This window comes from Myotis lucifugus, unplaced genomic scaffold (assembly GCF_000147115.1).
Source record: "Myotis lucifugus unplaced genomic scaffold, Myoluc2.0 scaffold_99, whole genome shotgun sequence".
Lineage (NCBI taxonomy): Eukaryota > Metazoa > Chordata > Mammalia > Chiroptera > Vespertilionidae > Myotis > Myotis lucifugus.
The window spans coordinates 379,902-385,707 of record NW_005871147.1 but is presented as its reverse complement, the minus strand read 5'-3'; the positions used below and the strand labels follow the sequence as shown (position 1 = coordinate 385,707).

General features: G+C 59.7%; 1 protein-coding gene across 3 annotated transcripts in view; it reads right to left on the bottom strand.

Moving 5' to 3' along the window:
* The window catches only part of LOC102418255 (cytochrome b561), a 10,504-nt gene extending 4,954 nt beyond the window's left edge, over positions 1-5,550 (bottom strand). The window contains exon 1 of one of the 3 annotated variants that reach the window (XM_023756764.1): positions 5,359-5,550. The gene's annotated coding sequence lies outside the window, so the exon portion shown is untranslated. Of the gene's footprint in view, positions 1-798; positions 1,157-5,072; positions 5,122-5,358 lie in introns of those variants that run through there. The other 2 variants (XM_023756763.1, XM_023756762.1) reach the window with 2 other exon arrangements.
* Positions 5,551-5,806: the final 256 nt, after the last annotated feature.

Genomic DNA, 5,806 nt, shown 5'->3' with positions numbered 1-5,806 from the left:
CAGCCCGCAGTGTTCTTCTTTGCACACCTGCCTAGTTAGCTCCGGAACGTGGGGGGATGGAGTCCCGAGGGGAGGGCCAGGTGCTTTTTTAGGTCTTAGGTACATTCTGGCAAGTCATCTCCCAGAAACACAGCCATGGTGGTGGGAACACCTGTGTCAGAAACCCCGGCACACAGGGAACCTCTCGCCTCTGTCCTTACCTGTCGACTCTACACTGGCGACGCCTACAGCTGGTGCCGGTTCTGTCCTCTCCCCCAAGTCAAACCCCGTCTCCCTGTCCACTAACATCTCTACCTGGACATCCTGACACACAGCCCATCCGGAGCCACACTCCTCTCCCGACCTCCCAGGTGCCCAGAGCGGCCTCTCCTCCTCGTCCGGGGGTCCTCCCCAGGCCTCTCCCCATCACCTATCACCTCCCTCCTGGCCATCTTCACTGTCACCACCCCCAAGCCAGGGCACCGAGCTTCTGCCCCATCTCTCTGCCCTCTTCAGTCTGTCTGACCCGCCACACGAACAGCCGCTCACTCCCGGCCAGTGAAATGCCAACTCCGCACATGATCCTCACTCGGGTTCCACCTGCAGCCCGAGTCCGCTCGGGGGGACTGTCACTGTTCCTGGGTCTAATGACACAACCTGTGTTATTCCCCCACTTCACACGCCCGGGCGCCGGGACCCCTGCTCCCTGCGACTGCCCCCTCTTCCCCTCCCGCCGCCCCCCGCAACCTGAAATGGGCGCGTGCTCATCACTTCATCCCCCTCCTCCGCGTCCCCAAGGCTGGCCTGGCGCTTGCTCACCCTTGTTGGTGTCCTGCTTCCTGTGCTCCCGGCCTCTCTGCTAGCCACCCTGTGAGCTCCTTGAAGGCAGGGAGTGCGCCTCCCTCTCTGTGTCCTTGGGGTCTAATCCTTGCCCGATTCCAACAAGGAAAATGTGCCGAAGAGAAATGCTGTCCTGTCCTTTATTAGATTCACCCAGCGAGCCCGGGCTGTCGGAATCTGATTAGCTCTGAATTAGGAAGGACAGCAGGAACCTGCTCTGCCCCTGGGCCTGCCACGCCTCTCTCATCCAAGGGGGACGAACAGCAAGAGCAGAGGGGGCGCTCAGGCGGCCAAGGACGGTCCCGGGGACTCCGAGCCGCTCGGTGGTGAGGCAGCCAGAGCCAGTGTTGTTCCTGACCAACCAGTTTCCTAAGGAGACAGGCAGAGTGGAGGGGAGGACGGGGACTTCATCACTAGGGAACCCCTACTCTGTCCTCAACACCCCCCACGTCCTCCCATGTAATCTTTGCAATGACACCATGATAATAGCATTATCCCCATTTGATGGATGAAATCGGGGCTCAAAGAGGATAAAGGACGAGCCCCAAATTATCAGCAGCAAGTAGCTGCTCAGCTCAGTTGTCTGTTGAGCAGCTCCTACAAGCTGGACGCCAAGCCGAACTCACTGCCGGAGGCTGGAACCACACAGGAGAGGCCCTGCCTGCAAGGGGCGAGTAGGTAACTTGCAGAGCAGATGCAGATTTTAAAGTAAAAGGGCAGTAAGAATTCAAGCCACGCGTTAAACTCGGGCTCCAAGAGCACTTCCCTCCTGAAAACGCTCACGCGGTGCCCCCTCTGGACCGCCTCGGATTGGCTGTCTGTGGGTGTTGTGACTTTGCCCATTCTGATGCCCAGTCACTAGGGTACAGCTGTCACACTTTCCAAATACTGAAGCCAATCCCGGATCTGAATGGGTGTTGGCCAAGGAAGGTGCTTTGAAGCAGGGCTCCCCATCCTCCTCACCCTGGGGGAACCATGCTCCTAAGGCCGTTTAAACCCATGACCACTGGCGCCCCCTGTGGGCTGAAAAGCCAGCAGGGTGGGAACAGAAGGTTAAGAGAGCAGGGATGGCAGAAGGCTCGTGTCCAGATCTTCGTGTCAAATGCTCCAAAGGCAGCCCTCCTGGTCCACATGGACCCCTGGTAAGTAGGCATCCAGCCAGAGACAAAGAATGACCTTTGGAATTACGGAGGCCCAATCTGTTTCCTCCGTCCCCTTCCAAACTGAGGGTGATTCTCAGCCCAGGTATGAGGGACGACAGGAAAACTCACACCAAGCAAGACCAGCCTACCTCTGGCAGGCCTGCGCCTGCCGCCTACAGGTGACCTAAGCGTGAAATACGATCTAAGCGTGAAAATCCAGATTTACAGAAAAGACAGAGCAGTGAGTGGCTCTGTGTTTTGTAGACGATGAGCTGGAGGATGCCATCGGCAACGGCACTTCCCCCCTTGCTTATTTCGTTCAACAAAACTGACAACCGATCTTTGTGCAAAGAGGGGCTGCTTCCGATGATGTCGGGGGTTCAGAGGAGACATTTCCAGGCTGGACGGAATCCCACCTACCCACAAGCACATTTGCATTTGAAACTGTGAAATCATTTGAGACGCTCTCCCTGGTAAGCACATGCCTTGGGGTCATGCTCCTTCACTTCCCAATGGGGAGAGCAAGGACACTCTTCGTCCTTCTTTCCCAGCTGGGTTGGCCCCCCAGAACTCTGGGCCTCCCCTGTTCCCAGAGCGAAATGTGGGCGGCAGCTTCGAAGGCCTGGAAGCAGACGCTCTCCATCCCAAAGGCTTCCTCTGCCCAGACCAGTCTTGGAGCCGGAGGGGCCCATGCGGCCCCTCGCATGGCCCCCGCCCTTCCCCTGTCAGAGCACAGGACGTGGCGCCAGACCCTCGCAGCTCCTGCACAGCCGCTCCCCCCCCCATGTCCACCTGAGCCAGACTCCACTTAATGAAATCAACCGGGACCGGAGCCACCCGCAGGGCTCGAACGTGCTGAGCGTCACTCTCCCTCCCCATGCCACTGTTTCATTAAAAGGTCGCCAGGCCTAATCTCATTGTGGGGACCAGACACTGCGCACGTCCTCCGGCCTGGCCACTGCCCTGCTTATCAACAGCAGGCCTTTAACTGGGTTAGAGAGACTGTGTTGGGGGTGGGGCTGGATCTTTTCTTGATGGGCAGGGGGGGGGGGGGGTAAAGCTCAATTTAAAAGAGGCATGGGGCCTGCCGGCCACGAGTTTGACATGCTAGCCCTAGAGTGTCCTAGAACAGTGATCGCCAACCGGTGGTGCGTGAGGTCCGAAAGGCTGGCGACCACTGTCCTAGAAGATGATGGAGGAATGGCAAAACGAGGGCTGAGCTGCGAGGCAGGGCACTTTCTTACCAGCCCACCTCCCAGGAGCCCCCAGGAAGAAAGCTAAGCTGAGAGTCAGACACGGAGTCCAGTTCCCCATTAGGTACAGGGGACTCAGTGCCAGGGCTCCATTACTTGTAGGGACCCTCCCCCTCAAAAAAATGTCTTGATTTCTGTTGAAATCAGGAGGAAAAATAAAATTTTAGGGTTGAAGAAAATGTTTTAATTTTTAATCCAGTCTGGATTATATTTGTCTTTAAACCTACACAGTCATAAAACATCATATTTACTTACTATAGTTTTTATGGAGGAAGGGGTCCGCAAAGGCCCATGGGAGTCACAGTGCAGCCTGGTCAGACGTGTGGCTTCAAAGCCAGCCCCAGTTCGACTGTGTGCTCCCAGGCAGCCCCGGTCTCCCCTCTGAGCCCGCTTCCTCGGCCATAAGGAGGAGGACACCGAGGTCCACTTTACTGGCCTGAAGCAAAGATGAGGTTTGGTCTGTACCCGAGCCTCGCACGCTGCCTGCCACGCAGTAGGCATTCAGGCAACAGCAATCGAACAAAAGCTACTAGTAAATCTGGTCTTAGTAGGAAGAGCCACATTTCAAACGCTGTTGACACCCGTGGTTTGGGGCTACAGAGAACCAGGTGGCGCAGACAGCAAGACCCCCTCTAATAAAGCCACACTCCCCTCTGTCCATCATCAGCCATCCACTGAGCAGAGCCCCCCCCCCAACCCCCGGGATCTGGGGTGATTCTTTCACCAACGCCTTCCACTGCTGCCGAACCACCCCAAGCTGTGCCTGCCAAGGGAAGCAGTGGGACAGGAGGTGGTTGCACTCTGGGTTCAGGAGGCTCCTACACGGGGGTGAGGTGGTCGCAGCCCTTCCTCTTATGGGGCTCATCTTACACGTTGCTTGTATTTTCTGCCTCAATCCAATTTCACAGGAGAAACCAAGGTACCTACAAGAAGGTGGCAAAGCTTTTTTTGTGTGTTTTTTTTTGCTCTGAAAATACAGGGACAGAATCGAGCTTCATTTAATGAGCCTTAGAAAATTCTCCAAGACCAACAAGGTGGAATGAATGAGAGGAGAGGGGCAACCACTGGGGGGGGAGAGGTGTGGCAGGGGTGCCAGCCTCCGATGACCTGCCAGGACTGCAGGGCCCACGTGGATCTCTGGCGGTGCCCTGGGGGAAGGGCCGGCAGAGAGGGGTGGTGCCTTCCCAGCCGGCAGGTGTCAAAGGCCTACGTCGCTCAGTTCTGCACCTCCTGTACCACAATTCACGGCCCACCCAAGCCAACCCAAGCAGTCAGGATTTCCCAAATGGTTAACTCCCACTTTCACACCAAAAAGCTGAGGATGTTAGTTTGGAGGAGGGGATCTAGACACGCCAGCCCTGCCACAGGGGCAATAAGGAGAGAAGCGAGGCGGCGGGAGGCACAATTTGGCCGTCTGTGTCTCAGGTTTCAGAAGACCAGTCGTGGCAAAAGGTGGTTGATCCACTTCTGTCTTCTCCCTCCTTCTACCCCGGCCAGGGAACAGGGCCCAATCTCAGCCATAGGCCCTTCCATTCCAACTTCCGCGGAGACTCGCACAGAGGAAGCCCGGGGCCGAAGGCTGACCGCCCGGGAAGGGGCAGGGCACGCTCTTTACCCTCGGGCCTCGCTCGGTGGTCCCCGAGCCCGGGAAGCAGGGGAGGCGAGAGACAGGTGCGACCGCAGGTGCGGCCCACAAACACCCGCTGCGCTCCGGGAGCCGGGCCTGCTCGGCGCGATCGGGCGCACCTGGCCCGCCGTCCCCACCCGCTCTGCGCCCTCCGCCCCACACACGCACACACACACCTGAGCCCCTCCCGACCCTCGCCGGGCGCCGCTCCCCCAAACCCGGGCCGCCTACCTGGCCGGGTGCCGGGCCGCGAAGCTGGTACCCGCCTGCGCCGGGACTCCCACCTTGCCCGACAGCTCCGCCGCGCCGCGCCGGGGCCGCTTCTTGCCGGTTCCGCGAGTCGCGCCGCCCTTGGAGCCGCGGCGTCGCCATGGCGACCGGGCGGCGGCGAGTTGGCGGCGCCGCGGCCGACGCGACGAAGGTCAAGCGCGGGGATGGGGGGGCGTCGCGGGGTCCGGAAGTGCCCCCAATGGTCCCTGGATCTCGGGACAGGGTCCTGTCACATCCGAGCCCCAACCTGGAGTCCCGCGTGGCAGGGGCGCAGGATGCTGGGGGGCGCGCAGGCGGCCCCCGCCACCGGCCTTCCAGACCCAGCGCAGGTAACCTTCTAATCCGGGGTCTCCCACGTTCGGGGGCGCATGGTGACCTGCGACCCCGTGGGTGTGGAGGGGCCTTCTCGGCCCAGGCTCCTCGGAGGCTGCGGGCCAAGCTGCAGGGATGGGCGGGGCGGGGACGGGCCAGGTGCCCGGGAAGGAGCGCGGCCAGATTTCCTCCCTTTCCTCCCTTCACCTTCTGCTTTGCCCTCGCCCCGCCCTGGTCTCAGGTGGCCACTAGGTGTCAGACGTAGCCCGGGCCTTGGCCCACGTTGCAGCCACGAAGGAGATGTTTCTCTGCTGGAAAGCAGGACACCCCGCCCCCCCTTCCCCAGCGCGCGTGTGCACACACACACACACACACACACACTA